This window comes from Neodiprion virginianus, chromosome 2 (assembly GCF_021901495.1).
Source record: "Neodiprion virginianus isolate iyNeoVirg1 chromosome 2, iyNeoVirg1.1, whole genome shotgun sequence".
Classification (NCBI taxonomy): Eukaryota; Metazoa; Arthropoda; class Insecta; order Hymenoptera; family Diprionidae; genus Neodiprion; species Neodiprion virginianus.
This window is the reverse complement of record NC_060878.1, coordinates 31,227,456-31,252,674: the sequence shown is the minus strand read 5'-3', so window position 1 is coordinate 31,252,674 and position 25,219 is coordinate 31,227,456. Positions and strand designations below refer to the sequence as shown.

Here is a 25,219-nt window from a genome sequence, read left to right as displayed (position 1 = left end):
ATATTCGCATCGTAAGCAATCTCTAGAAGTAATAACAACACTCCTCGATCGCGATGAAAGAGCTGGCTGTTACGTAATTTTATACTCACGTAGACAGCTTGACGATCATTACACCGGACATGTTCGTATTATGGCCTCTCAAGCGTGTCGTTGATGCACGGTAAAGAAGGCAAGGAGAAATAGTAGAAATAAAAAAAGTGAAGAAAAAAAATATATATATATATTTAACGGAAGGATTCCCTCCAAGTTATAAGCTTACAACAAGCAATAATATTTACGACTAGATTAAAATTAATCTTCTGTACACTGACTCGTCGGTGTGTACCGCATACCATTACCGAGGAAACGAGCTAGTTTTAGCGTGAGAAAATTGTAGACTTCCGGTCACTTCGAGCGAGTCGTGCGATTAGCGCCGACAGCACGCTTCTTCGGGATCTTGTTGTGAACGACAGGAAAAACAACAACAACTCTCATGATAATAATAATGTATATCGTGATAACCACAGTTATAATACACATCAGCTTTGGCGGTGAGAGAAAAAAGTATTTTAGTCGGGTTGAATGAAACTTTTATTATTTGCGCAGCTGAAATGACAAAGTAGAAGGCGATTATTCGTAAGCGTTTCCTGCTATCGTGAAAAGGTTGAATTTCGCCTGCAATATTAATTGAGAGACGTTTTTTTTTCCCTCCTCCCTACTTGGTCACACGTGTACTCGTAGTTCTTTCGCTTTCTGGACTTGAAATTTAAGCGGCACCGTGTCACCCAATCAGTCGAAAAGATATTAGAATCACCGTGGCAAATTAATATAATTTATGAAAATTAGTTTCACCGCTAATGGCGGACGATTTTTTGCATGTTTAGTCAGACAACCTTCGGTTTCACCTTCAACTAGGACCATCCTCGACCGCGGAGGATCCTCGACGGTTTGCCCGGTGATAAATAACCGCGGGGACAGCTGTTAGGTCTGAAAATAGGAACGTAATCACTGCCGGGATAATTGATCGCTTAAATATCCTCGAGATAATTGGATATTCGCGTTTTGAGTTTGGCCTGTTTAACGTCGATTCCGACCACGCCGCATTGGTCCTGCGATTTTGCAGGCTCATCCTCGGTGCAGTGAAGCATCTCTCGTCGTTTAAAGGCTTGCCGCGCGGTTTATTCCGGAGGAGCCCTCGCGCTCCTCCTTTTCTCTACCAGATTTACATTATTTATAAACTGGTTTCCTCGCGATGTGAAATAAAAATCGCTGTCTGTGGTCCGCGACCTTCTTTGCTGCAAGGATCAGGCCACCTTCGTAGTCCCTTCGAAGGAATTATAAAATATCGCACTGCACACACAGAGGCAGAGACGTGAGATTCGTGCGACGCGAACAGTCGTCAGCATCGATAGAACGGAAATCCAGGCCCGTTCGATGATGTTCTTCAAAATCTCGAACCTGAAACACCCTTCTGGGCGAAAAGCACCGTCAGCCCTCGTATCGCCGATCGCAGAATATTCTCACGCTCTGTTCGCTCGGTCATTAATAATTAGCTAATTTCCCAATTAGCCAGCGCTTGCGGGAGATTAATTTAGTCGGATTATAGCAAGTATCCACTCTGCAAGAAATTCACCCGCCACCGACTGCAGCGTGCGGTAAAATAAAAGGAAGCGACTTTGCTTGACTGATATTAAATCCAATAGGGACAATCAATCTCGCAGGGCAGTTCCAAAAGTGAAATGACGCGTCATCTGAAAGCCGTTTTACCGATCAGCTCTTCATAAATTTATATAGGTTCGACGCAATCATTGTCATCACCGCAACTCCGGACCGTTGTTACAAAGCTTGAGAATTTCAGGACTCACAGGAGTTCGTGATTCGATGATTCTTCATTCTTCAGGGTGGTTGAATGTTTTGGGTCTTGTACTCTAGGCATTCTGCTTTTTTGTTATTTAATTTTTTATTACTGTTATTAATTGTTTACTGCCTACCTCAGGATTGGATCACTTTCGCTCTTTTCTACTTTCCAACAGTAACGGCATGACTGAAAACACAAAATTTTAATAATCTCCCAACGTGGCCTTTCTCGAAAACGGTCCTCAGCTACACTGGCGTCCCTCGATATTCCCATATTATAATATATCCACGTACCTCGTATTACATACGTAATTTACGTTCATACAGGAAGTTATACGGTTTTACGGAGAAATCCATTAAGAATATTACCCACAGATCATATTTCATTCCGCTTTCTCTGTCTCTCTCTTTCTTCCTCCTTCTTTTTCCATTTCAGTCTCTCACTCGAGCACCAGCTCTGGTTTAACTCTCAAATGGTCACCGCTCCGTCACCAAAGTCAAGTTGAATACCACGTGGGTTATAAAAATCTTAAATTACTTCGCCATACCTACTCAATTACTTTTTTCACCGTAGTTCAGAGTGCGATGATTTAGCGACCCGTGCGGGAATCGAGCCAACATTCTCTGGTTTAGTAGTCCAAGAAGTGACACACGTGCATTAGTACACTCGCCTGACCATTCTGGTTGCATCTTGCGCTCGAGTATGCCATGGCTGTACGGCTAACGCCATGGCCAGACGGTCTGGGAACCAAGAAGTACGTGGCTGGCCAGGTATTGTTATGTAAATGTGGTTGGACCATTTTTCCAAGAATTCGGAAGAGCTTTTCTCCGCGACCGTAGTCGGTCTCTGTCAAGTCTTGCACGTGTCTAAGAACGTCACGGCTGAATGAGATACTGTATGAGATTTTTCTAGCTAGATATGTAACACAGTCACGAAAGCTTTCCGGAATCGAAATAATTATCGACAGGGTCGTTATCTGCAGATTATTTCACATCACGGTCGTTTCCCGTTGCTCGTGAATGGAAAATTGGCAGAATGGAATCGGTTCGCTTGTACCTTGCTGCGTCCATGCAACGTGATAACAAAAGGATGTTTTTGTTCGCACTGCACGAATGGCGGGAATATAACCCATAATACCATTCACCAACATGTACGGTTGTCGAGGAACAAAACCTTGTCTCGTTGTCATATCGTACGATAGGCTCAAAAAATACGCTCAAACTTTGTACAGTAATTGTCGGTGGAAAACACGTCGCTATTATACACGCGAGTAAAAACTGGCACAAACAGAGGGACTGTAGAGACCGTGATAAAATTTTCACTCTCCTTTCGTCGTCGATATCAATGCCGATTCAAAATCGGAATGATAGGTAAAGGGGAAAAACATTTGTCGGTGTCATTTCGTGTGTCTCTGTCAGCTCTGTACGTAAACTACGACGTCGATCCGTATACCTCGTATAAATTCTATAACATTATAACGAAACCTTAACGTTAGCCACTCTCGAACCAGGGAATTTCGATGACATGTAAAATTCTTGAGCTTGAATTGCGGGAGCGAATATTTTTCAATCTTTAGTATCAGCTTTACTTTTTCTCGTGTAATTTCAAACCAATCAAAGTACTTCGGAACATTTCAGAGTTGAGTAGCTAGCTGTGTAGAATGTTTTTACATACTGGCTTCCTTGTGCGTGTTTGAAATTGAAAAAAAAAAAAAAAAAAATAAAAAAAAATAAACTGCCAAGGAAAATTCACCGAGTCTGAAACATATTGTACAAGACATTCGCAACGTACTCGGGAGAAAAATGAATATTTTTGAATCCCCTCGTTGTCCGGAGAGTCGTAATTCATACCTATACCGGGCAATTATCGTCATTTTGCAAACGTGCATTTTTTGGCGTTGCGGTGAGCAAGGTGAGTGTTTGCAGTAGGTACCAAAGCTGTGGTCCGCGTATACTTACCTATACACGTGCATGCATATACCTACACACTGGTATAACTGACGTATACCTTTTTGCGCGAACCTTCCCCCCCATTCTCTCCTCACCCTGCAGTTGGGTTAGTTTTCACGCGGGTTAAGCAAGTAATATGAGCTGCCACTCAAGAGCCGACCTGTATTACCGGGCGAGTAATTATACCAGCCCTCGCGCGGACCCCCCGTTCACTCCCCCCTCCTCTCTTTTCCCTCTTTTTCCCTCTTCGCCCTTAGCCTTAAACTCCTATCCCGTACATATGTACGAACCTCAATGCACATGTAAACATGTACAAGTTAGTATACATATGTGTGCCGGTTCCACACCTCGTGTATAACCCTGGCACCGGGCGAAAGCGGCGGATACATTGTGGCCTTAAGAGTTGGATTGTTGCGAGAGTCCGCCGAGGAGGGCGACTGAAAGAGCGAAAGAGTGAGGGCGAGAGAGTGAAGGGGGGGGCTTCTCTTTACTCTCATTGCATTCGTGATTGTGATTTATTCATTCACTTTCGCACACCTACCTAGATATTGTTTTTACCAAGGTAGAGGAATGACTGCGGTATAATTTGGGGAGGTGATTTTGTTTAACGCCTCAATTAATACGATCAACGACCAGACTGCGGGTTTTTTTTTCCAAGTGGCAATGAAACTTCGGAAACGACGTTGCGGGCGTCTCTGTCGTTTGTTACAGCACCGAACGAACTTCACACATCTTCTCGATCTATAAATGATCATCGGCATAATTTTTCTTCTTCCGATTCTGTACCCAACGGTACGTATCACGAAAACATTCTATCGGACCGTCTGTAAAGCTCGCGGAAATCTGTCGAGCACGCGGTGCGTCCCTCCTAAACATGCAATAAACGATTCGTTGGTGTCGTATCCTCGCGTTGCAATTGCTCCAGGCACTCCTTATTCCGAGGACGCGGGTGAAGAGATAAGTCCGAGTTCTCTCGTCCGAATATACACAGACGCGAATTCTTCTTCCTCTTTATCTTAACGGCGCGGGCGTGTATAAGGTACCTGATTTCATAACATACATACACAGCAGGGTAAGTAGGCGCATTTATACCCTAACTCTACACCGTATCGATATGCCGTGTGTAAGGTGGTTGCACACGTGCATGCGCATCTTGACGATCTCGGGAACGAGATCTCACGGTTGGTTTCTCTCGAGATATCTCGCGGCGTCGCGCGCTATCGCGGATAAACTACGCTGGATATATCCTTCGGGATGGACAAGATATACCTCCGTCTCTTTCTCTCCCCCCCCCCCATCCACGAACCTATCTCCACCGGATATCTCCCTGCAGCTAGCGAGTCTAATTACGGGCTTAGCTGGCAGGTTTTATCGCCGATTGCTTATTGGGGATTATTTGTTGCTATCTCGGCCGTGATTAGCGCTGCCGTTTCCCCCTGTCCCTGCACGCGCTACAGTCGCGATCACGTTTTGACGTACTTTTCCCGTCTGTACCTGGGCATTAGGGTGGTTCTTGTTTGTGGTGTCAACCATTCTTTTTCGGACCACCCCCTAAATCAATTTTAAATAATTCAAAAACAGTTCCTTAATTCTTACACATTTTTTTATCTGAACTTTAACCTCTGCCCCTGTAAGAGGGTGGATTTCCCCATTTAAAATACGCGTGTTACGGATACATTGTTAGCATATATTTTTATTGTAAGAGTAATAATGTTAAATAAATTTGTAATCGCGAGGTTTTAGAGGGCATTATGATGCTATTATCTGAGAAAAAATTCACATTATCATACCGTGCAATCTCGACGAATTTCACACCCTCCAAATCCGACTTTTTTCCATTTAAAGAAAGTGCAATTTGTCAAGATTACCAGGTACGATGATGTAAATTTTTTCTCACATAGTAGCATTAGTAGCCACTAAAACCTGCCGTTTATAGATTTTTTTGAACATTATTACTCGTGCAGTAAAATATATACTGCGAATGTGCCCGAAACACTTGCATTTTAAATGAAAGAAATCCTCCATCTTGCAGAAGCACGGGTTAACCTTGAGATAAAAGTGTGGGGATCGTTTTTGAATGATTTGAAGTTGATTTAATGGTTGTCCGGAAAAAATTCGTTATCACCCTAAACAAGGACCACTCTACCGGGTATACGGTGAAAAAGCCACGCAGTTTTAGGTACAAATTGAGAGTTTGCGCGAAGCAACTTCATCTCGCTTCAATGTCCGCGAGTGCAACCGACGCGAAGGTGTTCGTAATGTACTGTACAGTCATGTTACGTTGCTAAGTACGTTACATTACGTTACGTTACACCAGGGGTTCTGGGTACGTGTCTATATGTACATCCGTCGAGGAGAGGTTATCTTAGATTGAACCAGGCCCAATTACCGACGTTATTAATTAATCCCCCAACCTCACGCGTCTGTCTATTCGAGATAGCTAATCTCGCTCCATATTCTCGACAATGCGCCGCGGTTAATGCTGCGGCAATCTGCAACCGGAAATCGATTTTTAAACATTTCACTCACCGCGGCAAGTGGGAAGTGAGTCACTTATCGAATTTCGCTTCAACGAGTAAACTGATATGACTGAAATAAAATTAGTAATAGTTGAAAGTTTCAAAGTGTCTCGAAAGTTTCGAAAGCAAAAACATCAGTTTTGAGAATTTGTTTCGTATTTTGAATTAATACGTAAGTAGTCCGATTTCGAGGTGTTTGCTGGTGAAGTATTTTCTAATAAACCAATTCTCACGTGGTCAATTTCACATTTTTCGCACCACAGCTGTGACCAACCATTCTCGATCTTCTTCACATCCCGGTTTTACGTTTACATTTAACGAGCAACACGTCGGACGAAATCACCCCAAGAGGCACCATGACACGTGTATTCGAATCATCGATAAACGAACAGGATTTCAAATTTGCCTATTCCTCAAACTGCTCGACGATTACTCGCGAAATGTTCAGGTCAACGAAATAAAAAACCAGCTGTTCGTAGTAAGAATAAGCAAATAAATCGCACATTCGCGTCGCACAACGGACCGATAATACTTACGTCGCGTATCATTTCGGAAGAAGAAAGGATTACGCATGAGTTTAATTTATTTTTATTTTTTTTTATTTCAAACAAATTGCACTCATAGATCAGTTACTAATGATGTACGATATTTTTCTCTATCAAATCGATGCCACAGGCTGAAGAAATAGCTCTGAAAATGATTTCTTATATCTCACTTGACGCACCGGTCTATACAAGAGGCCGTCCCCATAACCACCTGAAAACGATGGTGTGTAAGAAAATCGAGCGGGTTACCGTTGACCCCGGTCGTCGCTGGAGGTACGAGAATGTGGCCACTTTTCTCGATGGTTTTTTGTGTCACAATCAGAGAAGAGTCGATGGGTTTGTTGTCGATGGATGAAGGCTCCGACCGAGGCACGAACTTCCATATCTCGGAACCGGCGATGATGATGTACGTATGGTTAGAACCGCGGAGAGGGATCGTTGGTATTTCAAGAGATGCGCATAGAATAGAAAAGCCCCGGTATTATCGGGGGATTTTAACGGGGCTGTGTGCTGCGCGCCTCCTGGAGGTATAATTTCCGGCTTGACTGCTCGGATAATCGAATTTAATGAAATCTTGATCGAGCGAAGCAACAGGCTGCGGCAGCGATGCGGACGCCGCGCCGTGGCGAGAAACCTCTTGACCTCGGCACCGCGGAGTCAACGCCGCGCCCTCCCTCCCCACCTCCCCCTGCGGAATCGGCAAAAAAGTTTCATTCACTTCTTGTTCTTCCTCTTTCCCTGCTCTCGTCTCCGTTCTCCCTCCTTCGCCGAACAAACAGCTTGAAAATCAAACAGTTTTCTCACCCCGAAACGAGGATCCGACGTGGATTTTGACGATCGAAAGCACCTCGAGTCGACGCGATGCCGCAGTTAAGGGCAGAGTAGACTCCCACCACCGGGGATAAGGCCCCCAAGCTCAGACGCTGTGACCCTGGGCCCAAGTTTTTTGCGCGTAGCGGGATGATTGGTGTTTTTGCCTATGATCGGTTGGAGTGGTGAGGCGTCGTGGTCTTGCACGGTGTCAGTCAATTATGTCCTAACAATGGGGTTACGTTTCAATTACGTCAGAGACGGGCCAGCCTGCAGCTTCTCTCCTCGCTGCAACTCGTTTTTCTCTCTATTTCTCTCTCTCTCTCTCTCTCCTCTCTCTTCTTTATCGTCTCATCCTCGAGGAGGAGAAGAAGACGGAGAAGAGACGATTCGACCACGAGTATTACCTCCACTTGGTACGGACACTGTGTACTTATAAACCTGACACAGAAGCTCCTTAACCGGAATTAAAACCCACCGAGACTTGATAAAAACAATAAAAAATGTCGCTTGACCCGCGGACGTGTCCGACTCGTAACCGCCGATCGCGCAAGTTCTCGTCTTTCCAGGGAATCGGGAAACAAAACGATTGATACGAAAATCGAGCCGCATACTTCAAAGAACCTCCTCCTCCTTCTCCTCCCGGTTCTTCTTCTTCTTCTCCTTCTTCTTCGTGGCTATAATACGTCCTTGCTTTCGGAAACTAAAATCTTACGTCGCTACGAAGGAGCTGCAGGCGAGTCCGCGAGGTAGGGGAACGTATGCCAATAGCTGTGGCTGCTTTTCGAATCTCCTCGCATTCCTCGTCGAGCCTCGGTTATAAGCCAGTGAGAAGACCGCGCGCGGTGATCTTGGCGATGGTGGTCGAGGAGGTGTCCCGAGGTGGGGGAGTCGCGACAAAGGACATTCTGAGAGGGGGAAATACACTCTTATTTTTCTCTCTTCCCTCGTTTCTTCTCCTTCCTTTACCTGCAAGGAACCCCGGAGCTGAACCACGTCGCAGGGTCTTCGTTCGGTTCGATGACGCTCGATCCTATATAGAAAAATTATTCTCTGTCATAGTTAATTGTACCGTTTTCGAACTCTACGTTTTTTCTTATCGAAAGACCGAATCCCAAAGCAAAGAACTGGCCGAGTTTTTACCCCTGATTCGTTTCCTTCTATCGGACCATCGGATGTTAGAAATTATCGCGTCTTTCACGGTTGCGGGATACGCAAGTGGGATCGGTGGCGTGTTTATTTGACGGTGCGAGTAAATTTTTACGGGTCACCCTGTAGGTGCGGCTCACCGGGATTCTGGAGAGCCAAAAGCTCGCGCAGCGGCTGCAGCATTACTCGAGACACATCGTCTGGTTTGTAATGGTTTCGGAGGTCCCCTGCTGCCAGGAACATATTCGACTCGGGTTAAGGTAAATTAAGGGTGGACCTTCATTTCCTTAAAATATTAAATCATCGTGCTGGTGTCACAGCGGGCTGCCGGGCCCGATTGGGACCCGACAACCGGGAATGGGCCCAGAATGGGACGGAGAAGGAATTAAAATTCATTGGTCCCAGAAACCCGTGTCACCGGTCAAGTGCCACTCGTAAATACCTGACCGGTCCCTCCTCCTCCTCCTCCTCCTCCTCCTCCACCTCCTCCCTCTCCGCGCTCCAGCATGCATAGATTTTTGTTTCGGATTCCGTTTTTTCACAGAGCTCACCCACCTTGACTTCGCGTACATGTTGTAACATCTCTGTCGTCAGCAGATAGTTTTCTTCTTCTCACACAATCGACTTTTTCATCCATTTAATATTACTACTCCTTTTAAAGGTGCAACAAATTTTCGCGAGATATTTTTTATTTTCTTAATCATCTCTCGTTGGAAAACAGCTATTACAGATGCTCGCATTTCCTTTGACTAGGTATGTCTGGTTAGAGCTGGTCCGGCGTGTTTTAGCTACGCACGACGCATCGCCGAGATAGGATCTCAGGGTTCTTCGTGAAGCTGGTTGAACGTAGGACTCGTTTTAAGTTTGCGAGATTTCCATCTGTTTTCTTGGAATGGCGCGGTTTGAAACAAACGAGACCCGCGGAGAACCGACGAAGAATCGTAATGAATCGGTCCTCGTATAACGCCGCCTTTTGAAAAGTTGTCGTGCACTCTCTCGCTCTCCATCTCCTTCCCTCCGTCTCTCTCCATACCCGAGAAAACGATACAAGGGTCCTCTCACCTCGACAACATCTTTGACAAAAAAAAAAAAAAAAAAAAGGGGGGGAAACGAAAATGAAATAAATGAAGAAAACGAAAATCGGGATGGAATTCTCCCCTAAACGGTTTACATATATATGCATTTACTTACACGTATACATGCAGCATACATATAATCCCGTGGATCGGTCACCCGGCATTTTAGAACTTTTTCCGTAAGAACAATTTCAAGACTAGAAAAAACTAACGGGAAATTTCCCGCGGAATCTACCCGCTCCGGAGATCTGGATCTAACGGTTTTGGACTTGGGACGTTTGTCGAGGGTGCGTGACTTCCGCCCACGAGTCTAGGAAGGACAACGACGTCCGTAGGAGACTTTGGTATGCGTAGATTGTAGCGAGGGACAGGCCGACAAGAGGGGGGAGGGGGAGCCAATTGTCTGGTAATGACAGTATTGTGTCCGTTTGACAAGTTCGACCTTTTTGAAACTAGACAGGAGACAACGCGGCAGGCCTCCGCGCGTTTTATGGCTGTAAGGTGCAGCTAGAGAGCCTAGAAAGAGCCGTTGACAGAAATTTGCATGTGAATGAAGCCTACATTAATAATCCCGCGGAGATTATTTCGGTGAATTTTTTTCTTTTTCCACCTTATTTTCATCTCCTCGCTTTTTCTATCCATCTCTCCCTTTCTCCCTTTCCAACGACATCGGTTTTTTTTTTCACCTCATTATCATTCCTCTGCACCGAGCTGCTTTATTATTGTAATTTTCTTTCTTACAACACCGTTTTCTACCCACCTCACAGCCCTCTTTTTCGCCCGGTGTTTTATTTTTTTTCTTTATTTTTGTTTTGTTAAACGATTTGAAAAAATCTCGGTACACAAACCGCGCGGTTTCTTTTCAGATACTCTGGGTACTCTTGAACGGGACTTTCTTCGTAGAACGATTTTAAGCCACCGTTTCAATCCATCTTCTGCATACAAATCGAGTGTGACGTGAACCGGCAGAGAGATAAAGTCGGAAATAATGTCTTGACATTTTTGGTCAACTTATCCGGGTTTACTTTATTTGTTATTTAAAATTTATCAAACTTTGCTCGCGAGAAAAACAAGTCAAACGTAGTTCGTGGTGAGTATTTTTCTTTAACAGATTCTAAAATCTTCCAGCTTGGTCAAAAAAAAATTTCCGCTCACGTCGAAATGGCGAATTTTTTTTTGGATTTGCGCGATCACCGTTCTTCCCTTTTCCTATCTAAATTCATTTTCAACTCGCGCGAAAGTCCTTGACGATTGACTCGTCAAATTACCAACTCAACCGTACCTGGCGCGGGGAGCGTGCATAAAGAGAGAAAAAAGTGCGAAATGAACGGATGAACCGTGTCGCACGATCGCCAGTGAGCTGTGTCGTTAAAAAATAAAAGATATCCAGGATTTTCGTTGACGTGGTTGAAAAGAGAGAGAAAGAGACAGCCAGGTAAAAGTCGGACACCGACTGTTTGATCTGTTGAAAATTAGACGTCATCTTTTTCCTCAAGAATTCCAGGATCGGTCTAAGCTCTGCTAGTTTCAATCCTTTCTTCATTTTTCCTTCTATCAACGTTGTACCGGATTTTCTTAATTTTCTTTCAAGCTTACATATATGCATCTATATTTATGTACGGCGCGATACACATCTGTAATACTTTTTCACGGTTCCCGTTTCTTACACCCGCGTATCACACGTGAATGCTCTTCAGCCGAGATCTTCGGCTCCGTGTTCCTGCAGGTACGAAGACCGAGACATGAATTCGGAGAATGACTGTAGCCAGCCGAACGTTACCCGTCCATAAGTCACCCCTGATCGACTGACAGTTCGATTATCGATCGGCTGGGGCGAAGGGGCGGATTCTTTCGCGACTCTCGTCTTTTTTTCCTTGCATAAGTTTTGAAAAATGCACGGTGCACGTTTATGCGCATGTTTTTATCCCCCGGCTCGTATCCCTTCGGGGGCGGTTCATCTGTCGCGCAGGTAAAGCTTGAGAGAGAGACAATCCTCGAAGCTAACGTGGCTCTGACCTTCTACCCGGGAATAGTTCTTTGTTGAGAATTGATGACCCTGCGCCGAAGAATCTGGCGGGGCCGTCTCGGCCGTCCTGTCAAATCGAATTCTCGGCGGTGTACATCTAAGCCTTCTAGAGTATAATTCGATTATTAAACCGAATACTTTTCAGCCCGGATGCCTTGCGTTCTGCGTAAGGTACGCGTATGTGTAAAGTGTACACGCACGGATCGACGATAGAGGCGGAGATCATTTATATAATTTCAATTATTCAATTTTATTTTCCTTTTTGATTCATAGTTCCTCGAAAAACTCGCGTGTTACAGGGCTTTGTAGTTTTCGGAAATTGATTGACAAGCGAACGGACCGACGAATCTTACGACGCCTTGAATTGGATTATGGTACGACGTTACGTTGTTGAATTATATTTCTATTTTTATTGATAAATTTTTGAATCGTTTCGCCGAGCAAATTCTCGTTTGGCGTTTTTTCTTTTTTTTTTTTTTTTATCTTCAGTTTTTACCTTTTTCTTTCATAGATATCTACGAATTATCTCGCGTCAGTGATTCTCGGGCCGTACGAACCTGGTGTTTCGTTCTACCGTTCCAGAATTATTGTTTCGTTAAGAATACAGCGAACGTCAGGATCAATTAGACGGGCGTTAACTGTATGTAAGGGCGGGTATTACGTACACACTGTGAACATAACAGGTTTTTTGCGGGTAAAGTATTCACTCCGAAACTAAAGACTAACTAGATATCGAAAGAATGCCGCCTCCTCTTCCTCCTCTTCCTCGCCGCCTCATCTTTTTTTCCCGCACAACTCGTCCTTCCCGCCTCCCTTCGCCGCTAGTGGATTAAAGGCTGACTTATTATGTACCGAACGATGCGATGGCATCACGTGATCAATCACAAAAACACACAACGGAACAATTGCCCCTAATACGATGGACAGAGAGGGAAGGTGCGGCAGGAGGGGGATATGAAAAAGAAGAGTAACATGGCCGGCGAGGGGAATTGGGGAGGAGTGAAGGGGTGAAGGGCAGGGGCGGGGGGGAGGGGGAGGAGGAGGGGGGCTAAAGACGCGGGCCACCCGTTGAGAGGAAGGAATGTGGAACTGGACCGCGCGGCGTCGCGTCTCTCCTCGGGAACGAAATTTCTTCAAGATTTCAACGCGCACTCGAGTGTGTGCCTTGGTACAAACGTCCGTTCAGGGCGCGTATTATACAGACCTACGAGTGTCCGTTTCACGTTCGTCCGCGTGCCGCGAGGATCGCAAGGAACCGAGAGACGAGAGAGTCCTGCCGCATACCATACCTATGCTCCGAGTGCCCTGCACCCACAGGACTCGGACACCTGGGCAGAGGAGCTTAGCCCGGTCATTGTGCGGAGACAAATATGAGTTAATACGTCATCCGGCCTATTCAGCCCCGGGGGGAATTAGGCGGCGTGTAAGCGTCTTTTAATTGGTTCTCCCTCCTCGTCCATCCCATTCCGTATACCTACCCAGACCTATCTATATGTATACCTACCTTACACGCCTCCGTCGTCTCATCTCGCTTCGCATGCTTGTCAGTGCTCGTCAAAATTCTTGCATACCTCGGGATCTTGGACGCGGAAGATGCTTCGTCGCGCTTTAACTGCGGTACGACGTGTTTTAACCACGTTTCGTGAGTTTTATTGATCGTCGCGATTTTATTACGAAATTATAACACTTTCGGTATCATTTTTATGCCTTTGAATATCTCGTGATGATACGACAGAGGAAAGGGAAGAAAATATATTGATGTTATATCGGTATTTTTTTTCAAATTCGTTCACTTAATACCAATGAAACATTCATATTTTAACACGTTCGTGTCGTTGAATATTTCATTTTTCGGGATAACGCGTTAAAATTGAATTCAGCGATGTTGGATCGATTATTGAAATACAAAAAAAAAAAAAAGGTCTCAGCATATTTGTTGACAACAATCCTCTGAACGTAATGAGTTATCGAGGAGGGAAATCGAACAATCGACAATATTTTTTGACCACTCTAAGGGAATTTGAAATGAAAAATCTATTATATTTATACTTGAGAGAAGAAAAAAAGCAAATTTTAGGGTTTTTTTCGCACATTATTTTCACATATGTCATCGTAGTTTACTAATAAGTGAGTTGAATTTTGTTTATCAAGTTATTAAATCTCGATGCACCTTGTAACGAAATTATGAAAAAGTATAGATATTCAAACCATCAAACTCTTTCAAACATCTTGCATTTCCCCATCCCTTCAATTCAGCCAATGCTTATCGGGCGTTCCTTGTTCAATCAGCAGGTAAACGTTAGAGAGAATTTTACCATAACGACCGTAGGCGTTCAAAGTTTTGTATATACCTACATCCCCGTTCTTTTCCTCTCGCTCTCTCTCTCTCTCCCCCTCACCCTTTCGATCTCTCTCTCTCTCTCTGCTCCTCGACATACGGTATCTCAAGAGTCATTGAACCAATCAGACTTGAATTTATAGGGTACTTGACTATCGCTATTATCTTAAGTATTGTGAACTACAAGCGTGAGAATCTAGGGAGGTAGTTTTCAGCTTGGAGGCAAGAAATCGGACGAACTTTAATACCGAATCTCGGTACGTATTATCAATTTCGGTACCCTGCGAGAATTTTTTTCCTGGACATTTTTTTAACCCCTTTTACTGAAAAATCTCGGATTCCCGAAATCATCGAAATGGCTAAACCAACACCGTGGTAGAGAATAATTGATATTCCGTAAGAAAAACGAGGTGGAATTCGGCGGATACCTACTGCTCACTTAGAAGTCAGTGAGTAGGTATAATTGGATGTGCTTATGTAGGTGGAGAACGACGCTGTTTTCGAGGGGCAACTTCCCGCGGTGCCGTTCGGCTTCGGGTAACAGTATGAGATATAGGTATAGGTATAGACACACCCGGGGGATGTTGTGCCGCTCTTTTGGTTACCGAAAATTCAAAATTATTCCCGATTATTCAAACCGTCCAACCCTTGCCGAGGAGCGAGCAGTGATTCAAATTTATGCAAAAATTCCCTGCAGCGCAAATCTCACTGTCTTATTAATATGGATCAATTTAGAGTTTCCCCTAACTCACTTGGCCCCGTTTACCTACCCCCCCCCCCCCCCCCCCCCCCGATCCGAAATGCCGGGGGTAAAATTTGTCCGTCAATTTGTCAGCCGCTGTTACCTCCTTGTGCGAAATAAGCATAATCCCCCCTCCTCTTTTAGAGATACTTTGTAAAATCTGTCCAGAGTATCTTTTTATGCGTATTTATAATACTTGAGGGAAATTACGAGGTTCGCATTTCAGGCGTTATAGGTCAGTAATTGTAACTGGGGTTTTTTTGATACTTTTCAGACAATGTCTCCCTTGGAAACTACCGGGGATAATTTCGACCTCGAGGACTGTGGATAGGTGAGTTTTTGAAAAATCAATCTGCATCCCTTAATCCGACCAATTCAATCCCTCGTCAGTTTTATACCATACTGGGGTTAATTGCGAGACTGGCTAAACGGGGAAAATCAGCTCGTGAAATTATCGCGATTAGGTTTGCAATTGGTTAAGTAGAAAAGAAAAAACTCGACGCGGTAGACAACCGCGAACTTTTCGAGCCCGCGAAGCGAATACCAGTTTATGTAAAAAATCAGTATTCCCAGGAGCTGATCTATCTAGTCGCGAACGGAGCTGACAATACCGACCAAATGATGACCACCAACCTTTGACCCAGCCGGAGCGAAGGGCGCGAGTTACTCCCGTCGAAACAACGTTCGTTTTTCAAACTTTGACCAATTCGAGACAATTCGAAAATTACAAGAGATTTCGATTAGCGGCATTGACGAATCTTTCGTAGGAATAATTCCTCCCGTTTTGCGCCTGATTTTTCCGACACACGGACCCGCGAGCTTGCTCCTCAGAACTGCATTGATCGAACTCTATCACACCTCGCAGCCCTTACTGGCATGCAATTCGGCCTGCGAAACGTTTTGCTCAACGCAAATGAAGAATTGTCAGTCAAATACGGGCCTGCAGGTCTCCGTCGAAGGCGGGTTATATGAATAGAATGTAATGCTGGCTGGCTGGCTGGCTGCCTGGCTCTGAGTTCGATTGTACGAGACTCGTTCGTCTCCTCTCAAACCCTGCACACAACGTCCGTTCCCTGAATTAACCCTAGAATATCTAACGAGCTTGACGATAGGGCGATGGAAACGGTGCGACTGGTCAGCCCTGGCCCACGATTCTGCACTCGATTCACAAGAAAGTTTCAATATTTGAATCCTTGTATCGCGAAGATGGAGTTAGTAACGTTAGTGCAACAATGCATGTTCAGGAGTTATCGTTACTTCGCATCTTTAGGGTCGTCTGAAATTTTGTTTTCGTGATATTTCGTTACATTAACGTTACTAACTTCAGCCTCGTCTTACATCTTACAATTAGTCACCCCGGGTCCTCGAGCCGATAAATGATGATGGCTTCGCGGTTTTAACACAGTAATAGTTTCAGATCATGGACATGCTTGTGTATTCATTATTCATACGTCATTTACTTTCCCCACCTATTTCCGGTCAGATATCAGATTAGACACGAGGAGAGGAAATGAACAATCAAACATTGATTTTTCAATTTTCTACATGCATCCACGTACTGACTTACGACTGATCATGAAATTGCATCATATTGAATAATATAAAGCGACGGGAGGCGACGGATCGATCTTGAAGGATTTGAAAAGACGCGAAGCAGTAGACGAAAAAAATTTTCCGTACCGTTAAATCGATCGAAGTTTACTCGCAATTCGAAATTTGGGATCGTCGTAGCGCAAGTGTGTCTCGATGCGCGCGAGTTTGGATTTTGTGTGATTTTTCTTTTTTACTTTTTTCTTTTCATTTTTCATTTTTCCTGTACGCCTGCAGCGGTCGACCCTCCCTACCTCCCTCCCCTGAGACTTTAATAAATGATTCCGACAGAATGGGAAATCAGTCAATTTAGCCAAATGCCTATTGTGACGGCCTCCATACGCGTCCTCGGCTCAGCTCTCGGTTATCCTACAGCTATACGGCGTCGTCGTTCCATTCATCGTTAGTCGATCGGTTCGACCCGCAAATACCTGAGCACATACACAAAGGAACACGCACATGACAATGATTTTCTCGAGCTTCAACCAGGTGTTGCATCGCACCTATGTATAACCTGTGGGAAAATGGTGGATTTCATGTTCTTACGTAGCCGTGCTGAATCGTACATTTTGGATTTCGTATTTCGGTTTCAAATTGGAGTTGTATTTTATGGACCACGAGTAAGTTGAATTTACAATTATATCTATCGAATTGGCACTGAATGTCGTTCACGTTCTACAACATATGGACTATCGAAACCGTTTTTAAAACATTTCGCAAAATGTCTCATGTATAAATACAGAATAACACAATGTTGAATCTGTGCCAATTTTATTCAGTACATACATGAATTCGGTATCAATCGCGTTTCTACAAAGGAGCGTAAATATTCGTTCGAACTCACGATCAGTTCCGCAAGCTTTACAGAAGTGGAGAAAAAGGAAGAAAAAAGTAAGAAAAAAAAAGAAAATGAAAATGAAAACAAAATACTTGGAAATGAGAAAATTTCATCCTCCGCGTCAATATATATTAAGGAAAGTGGAAGAACAGCACGAGATACGGCAACCTGGGTATCGGACCTCCGACTTGACCCTTCCGGCACATATTGCAAGTACTGTTACGCGAACGAGTTATTCGAGAAAAATCGTTCCCCACACCTCGCCTCGCCTCGTACGCTGTATGCATACATACCTGAACGGTCGCAAACGAACACGCAAACACGCGCGAATTTGCGGAGGAAAAAGCTGCATAGGTGAGCCGGAGCCGCTGCCAAGGTATAAAGCGAACATACATATTTATCGAAAATTGAAAAGCATCTCGACCGGTGCGGCGGGGCGAGTTCGTCGATGAAGAGAGCCAATTACCCGCACTCTTCATGTACGTACGTATAACTCGCGAGTACCAGGCGAAATATTTTGCAACGAGTGGGAGGTGCTTACGACACATTTGCACTGCCTTATCACGGACAAACACGCGTGTCTTGTCTCGTACACACGAATATGCGCAGGGATAAGTTTGTCGTAATTCGCGATAATGCGCAACATGTACATTGAGCGCAGATGTAGAGAGACCCACACCGACGTCGGTTTATCGGGCGTCGTTTTATTTGGACAATTTTGGAGTGAGTCGTTCTTTCTCATCAAGGCGGTAACTCTTATCATCGCTGCTTCACCAGGCGATTAACCCTGTCTGTAACGCGGGAATACCCGGTAGGGATTTATCTCGGAGCTGAAATTCTCTTACTAAACGGACGTTGTGCACGGATTTTATTCAAACGTACACACGCACGCGATATCAAACGATACGCTTTAACATTTATTTATTACCATCGATCGAACAGACGATTGGTCCTTCGGACGAAATTTTATCTTTCAAGCTTCAAAGATCAAAAATTTCATTTTCATTTCAAGTCAAAATCAAACCCGTGGTCCGAGACATTTAAAATCCGAGAAAAGATGTAGTTTTTGGAAATTGGAATATTTTATTGAAAAATGTTTCGAATTTTTCCACCACAGGTTCATTTGAGAAAAGGAAAACGCTTTTCGCTCGCGGTGTTTCCACAGAAATTTGAACACTGTCAAAGAAATCGTGTAGAAAAAGCGGTAAATACGTTTGCGGATTTAATATCTGCAGTAACAAGTTCATGCACGTCTAATTTGGTCTCTCTCTAGTCTCCGCATACCTGAGCACATAGGAAAATCCTGCGACAAGGAAAAATAAGTATATATAGGGATGAAATGAATTTTTGTTACAAAGCTTTTCCTTTGTGCCTACGAGTCGAGAGGCGAGCAGAGGACCGCGTGTACGGTTATAGAGATCGGCGTAAACCAACACGTGTAGAGGTTCCTCGTGAAATTCAGGTGTAGCTGAATAATACACGCAGCAGTGTAAGGTGCGTTCTATAGGAACCTACGGAAGAAAATTACCCCTCCGCACATAACGGCTCTGAATAATAAAACTGTAAAGGTAAATATAATTAGCTGTAGCATGTTTGCGCCGAGACGTCGCGTCGCGGCGTCGCGACGGCCGCGGACTACGTACGTCGACCGGTGGCCCAGGGGTCGAGCTCAAACTGCGGCTGTGTACAAGATAAAGAGGCCAATAGCTGCGGGATCGGGCAAAGGCTAGCCTGACTGTGACGATACGCCCTCTTCGTTCATTAAAGAATGAGAGATTCACCTCGAGGGTGAGTTAACCGAGAAGAATGAACAGATTCGGTAAAATCGTATGGATTAATAACGTTCAATTTTCGTAGAAACGGATTTTTGCTTTTACGTTATAAGCTGAGGTATTCGTATGACAAATGAAAATTTTAAAAACGTATCAAACATCATTATACAGGAATCTAATTAACTATGCATACTATACATATAATTAAAATTTGACTTAATGGAATAATGTACGCTTGTCTGAAAATGACAATTTTTGTTGTAAATTGTATAAAAAATTTGCTTTTTATTTTTACAAGCGAACACGTCGATTACAAAATTCTAGGCTGATATTTTCAGGATTTGGGTCAATCATCGATTTCACAATCGGACAAATTTCAGGCGTATCGTTAGGTATAAAGTCACCTCCAAAGTCCGACGGGTTCCCGTTTTCAGTTTTTGTCTCCTCACCCGACGTCGTTGATCTTCAATTGCCTGCGCGAGGCGGAACGAGAGGGACACCCCGTATACCACCGGCCGGTCCGTCCGCCCGGGACCAACGCCGCTGCTCCTTGGGCACAGGACGATCTTGAGCTTTGACTACCGCGGGAGCTCCGGTGGGGCGGAGCACCCGTCAGACGAATGAAGAGCGTTCCTAATTTGAAACTAAGAGGCAAACAAGTGCCAAACCGAGTATCCCTCGTCTGTCTCGTCCCACGGCTCTTCTCGTCCCCCGCAACCCTCCCGGAGAACGACTCCTCAATTACAAACCATTTACCCAGGTCACTTCGAATTACGCCCTGCGCGTCCGCTCGCAGCTACGGTCTTTTGCGTAAAGTCTGCAAGCCCGGAAACGAAGCTTTTCTTTATTTTTCGACTCCTTTTTCGGCAGTGTTAAATCTTAATGAGAAAGTTTCGCTTTTGGGGCGGTCAATTGATTATTTCTTTATTTTTATTTATTTCTTCTTTCTTTTAATTCTCAGGTTTCAATCTCGTGCCATTATTATTATTTGCGAATCTATAACGAACCAACTGCGAGCCTTGGGATGGAACACAGATTATATCAGGTATATAGGTATAATATAGTTTGGGGCGGGAAAAAGTTGAGAACCAACTGGGTTAGGAGAAAAACAATGGGGGTAAAACTAGCTTGGATAACAATAGAGTTCGGATACGGCGCGTTCGCTCACCTTTCAAGTCTCCCAAGAACAAGGCTTAGGATAATTCTAAAAGATGGTTCGAAAGGCGCCGACCTGTCTTAGAGGATGTCTTCCTGCCGCTTCGGTTCAACTACCAACTCCGCCTGCAGAGGTTCAGACGTTGGATTGTTTTTCTGTAAGCCGATAATTGGATTAAATCGTCCGTCCGAGTTGGGAAGGAAAAAATGTAAAGGAAGATCCCGTTGCGGCATCTTGCTATAATAGTTGCCCGTGTATGGAAATTTGAAAAGTTAGACCAAAACTATTCGATTGAAAATTGATACGTACATGCAACGAATTAAAATTCACTATTTTTGGAGTAACTCACGAAAGGTTGCGGTTTTTATTCTGTATTTTTATTCTCATCCTTATTCTCCTTTTCGAGATCGTATAATTTCCAATTCCATATGTACCGACAATGAGGAAGGAGGCATAAAAGTGCTACCAACGCGATATCTCAATGTATCAGAATTGATTTCGAAAGTGTGATAAAAAATGTACAAGTATAAGGGAAAGATGTTTTATTTTTCCTTTAATTTCTCTCTCTCTCTCTTGGGCTGCGCCATCGAGCCAATTAGTTTAAAATATAGTTGCGATAAGGTGAGTTAAAGAAGCGCCGACCTACTCGCCGCGTACTCTAAACGTCGCGTTCTAACCGCCGTATCCTTATAATGCAAGCGCGTATAACAGATAATGGATTGTATATATAGCTACGTACTTTGTTCGTTTGCTTACGCCACGCCTAGCATTAATCTCCCGTCATACAGCGATAACGATCATCCGAGTTGTACGTAACGTTGCATAAGTTAGTTTCAACCATGCGAGTTATAAAACTTTACGTACGTAAGTTTACGTAAATATCTATGTGTACGTACCATTATACATCGCATGTGTGCAGGTATTGTTGCGCCAATATACCTGCAGATCCCCCGTTGTTACGATATGTGTGTATCTGACGTATACAAACCAATGTATTTCGAGAATTCGGCGTATGACAAGAAACGTGCTTTCTGCACGCGACGTAGATATTGCTAAAAGAAAAAAAAAATCACTCGAGCATCTCGATTATACTATACATGTGATTGTGATCGTAAGGTGGAATTACAGGTTTTAGACTCTCTACAACGTAACTTATCGCTTTGTACAACCACTTGAAAATTTGAAAAGAAAAGATGATTTCTAGGTTGTTTCTTTTTTTTTATTCACTGTTTTCGAGATAAGTCTTCATTAAATTTGATAGAGGAATTTTTACTGTCGGATAGTATATTCATAAATTTTTTTCCCAGAATTTCCAACACCGTGATTTAGAACGGTCAACTGACTTCGTGCAATTCAGATAGATGCGGTTAGAAGCCAAATCACGCGTCATTTTAGGTAAACACTGTGCATACATCCCATAAAAGTATACGCATAATTACAGCAAGAAATTTTTGCAGTACCAAACTTGAGTGTAGGTGATTATTTTTGATCTGCGTAGCGATCCTAACTTAACCTACCCCGACCATTAATTATTCCGTCGGTGTCGACTAAAGAAAAAAAAAAAAAAAAAAAAAAAAGAAAAACATCATGAAAAATAGGAATGAACCAAAGTAAGAGAAACCCTTTACGCGTATTACGCATCCTCCCAAGTTCAAGGCGGCCGTTTGGCAATGCAACCTAACCCTGTCTTGCACGTAGACACCTATAATAACAGAAGAATAGATCACCTGGAATCGTATAACGTACATGTATCCGATACATACAGAGGTAGGTAAATATGTAGCACAACCTCTACGCAGTGATAAGTAAAACCCACGCAGCGTAATAAAAAGTAAGTAATTACTCGAAGTAATCCCCTCCCATCCTCATCTCTTCGCCAACCCCAACGATCCCTCTCCAGTCGTTCAATTAACGAAATACCGTTGTCTTCTCCCCTTCGGAAACCCCCTCTCTCCCGCCCCCTGTCCGCCCTCCTCCTCCTCCTACTCCTCCCCTCCCGCGAAATCCGCGAAATGTTTCACTTCGGTCGTCAGGGCGGCGAAGACGCGGCGTCGGGTCGTCGGGACGTCGCGATGGCGCGGCGGGGCGGGGGTGGGGAAATGAGGGGAGGGGGCTGCCGCGCACGCCCCTATCGCACTATTTTCCCCCACCCCGGCGTCAAGGTTCAACCCCCACCACGCGTTCCGCGCCGAGCCGGCCTTTGGAAAGGAGGGGGGGAAACTCACAGCGGCACATTCGCTCGTACACCGTTGCAGCGAACGGTGCTCGCGAGGCGCGTCGGGTGGAACGTGATACGCGGCGTTTTACACGCGCTTCTTTGATACCGAAGCCACCCCCGTGACCGATCGGTGTTTGTGCGTTCGACGACCGAAGTCGACGGGGCCGCAGTGCCGAGTTGTTGCCGTTCTTTGAAGGATAGTCGAAGGGCGAGAGAAAGAAATGTAAAAGAAACGTAAGTAAATAAAAATAAACGCGTCGGTGCAGTTTTCTCACCGAACAATTCAACCACTCGGAAAAACATCGAGGGAACGAGACAGATCGATGGAAATCAGTGAACAGTGTACTTGGAAACAAACGTAAGAAAGGATAAAAGTAAAATAAAAACCGAGTCGACGCGTCGTTGTGTTTTTCGTTGAACCGATAACGGTTTCGCACCTTGTTTACATCGATCGGAAATTTCAACGGCTTTGTTATTATCTCGCGTCGCGTTCTCTCTTTGGAAACAGAGTGAGAGAGAGAGAAGCCCTGCAATTATAAGTACTCCGTCTGGCTGATAGACACACGTCGCGACGCGAGACTCTGATAGACACGGAGGACGATTATCGAATATGATTGTTGAAAACAACTGGTCTGTTTATTCTCGCGAGTAGTCAGAAGTGCCGAGGATCGCCGTTTCGTTAGCTACGCGCAATACGAGTTACGTGGTTTAACGCGAAGCCGATATTCAAACGATAAACGTCGTGTCTGCGATCGTTTGTCATATTTTCCAATTATCATATTATTACAGACTCGGCGATTCGATTTTGCGGGCGGAATTGCCGTTTACGAGGAATTAACGCTATTATCTCGCGACACGTGAACATGTTTGTGCTTCGGGAGGATTATTTGATCGACGAACGAACGGACGATCGTGTTTGAGGGAAGCGGTGTGATAACGTAAATAAATTAGTAAAATGCCGAGGCTCGAACCTGGACGTTCTAGGCGAATTCGTTTGGTGCTGAGTAATACACGTTTTATACATATGCAGTGCGGATTTGAGCTGTGAATTTCAGTGCGGTATTCCTTAGAGAGAAGTACAAGTGCGTCGAGTATGTGCCGGTCATCGGTTTTATTGTTACTCTACTCATCTTGTGTTCTTCAATGCCTAATCGAAGATCGTAGATGTGTGTCGCTGTAGCCTGTTGTTAATTCTAGAGGAAGAAGAAAAACTTGTGTTTCAAGTGTGACGAATAATACTTATTCGTAGATAGATAGATAGCCTCGACTATCGCCTCTTTCTTCGTGACGATCGGGTATATTATCATTGTACTGTATCCACTGATGTCGTTGGATTGATGCCGATTCCGCATGTCGTCGATTGAGGTGAGTCACAAATGAGAAAGGAAAACAATAACATCGCAATTTACGATAATTACTTACATGTATTGTTGCACGACGTCAGGATAGCGTTGTTTATCCGGTTACGCGGCATTCATCGTTCGACAAGAATTTACAAGAGTGAATTTTGATAATTCGAATGAACTAGTATAATTCGGTGCATGATATAAAACTGATGAGATAAAAGGAGCCGGGGAGACGAGAAACAACTAGAATTAGAAGGTGCTTGGGATATTCTTAAAAATAGGAGTGGAATAAAGAGAGAAGCAAAAAAAATCGTCCCCTTTAAAAATACCAAAACAACAACCACAGAGACGCGAGCCGATTGACGCAAGCGCTCCCGTCGTCGCGCACGTGGTTTTCCTGGAGGCGACGTCGTCGACTTTTTCTCAAAGGACGCTTCGTTTTCTTTAATCTTTCTTTTATTTTTAATTATTCCGTTTCACAAGTATTTTTGCTGCGATTTCACAGTGGTAGATTTTTTCACCTCTTGCTTCCTAGGTTTATTCCTAATTTCTTACATTTTTTTCTACTCTAAAAAATAATACGTTTCGTCAAGTCTTCACTGCATTTTATGCACGCTTTTCTTTACGGGGAATTATTTATTACCAAAATCGTATCTCTCTTGCGACGCAGGTGAATCATTTGATTATATTATATATATCTATATATGGGACTTTGTGTTCGTTTTAAATCATGGCACAATTGCCACAGTACCGTTTATATATGTATACATAATATACAGATATTCGTTCTGTGTTTAATTCTCATATTATTCAAAACAGCTGGCATGTGAGTACATCTTTGTTATTCGAATAACGGTGAAACAGAATTAATTTTCCGTGTTATTCAGGAAAATAATCGTTGCGTATGTTTCGAATACGTGCAGTAATAGGCAGCGATCGGGCGCGGTGAGGAAAAAAAATCTTTAAATCAGACACATGGATTTTAGTAGTGCTGTACGTACTAATCTTCCTTCGTGAATTACGTGGATAAAGATTTGTCGGAAGAAGAGCGAAGACTCTGCGAATTCCCATGCATGTAAACATTGGCGTCCTTGAATCAGAATGATGGTGGGTTAAATTGAAGGTGCAGAAAATCGTTACTCTTCTCAACCTTTTTCATCTTACATCACGCGTGCAGTTATACGTATAATAAAATTCGATGGTGAAGTATTAAAAGGTGAAAGACGATTATAGCTTTAAAACAGACAATTTTACGCGAGGAAAAAATCTCCGCAAGTATTGTATCTTGTGATATGTGGTGGTTATTGT

General features: G+C 43.9%; 1 protein-coding gene across 5 annotated transcripts in view; it reads left to right on the top strand.

Moving 5' to 3' along the window:
* Nucleotides 1-25,219, top strand: part of LOC124298375 (LIM/homeobox protein Lhx9-like) — a 194,756-nt gene that overhangs the window by 99,252 nt on the left and 70,285 nt on the right. For 3 of the 5 annotated variants that reach the window (XM_046750276.1, XM_046750274.1, XM_046750277.1), the window contains one exon: nt 15,266-15,322. The exons of 1 other annotated variant lie outside the window; for it this stretch is intronic. The gene's annotated coding sequence lies outside the window, so the exon portion shown is untranslated. Of the gene's footprint in view, nt 1-15,265; nt 15,323-22,597; nt 23,931-25,219 lie in introns of those variants that run through there. One more of the 5 variants, XM_046750278.1, reaches the window with a different exon arrangement.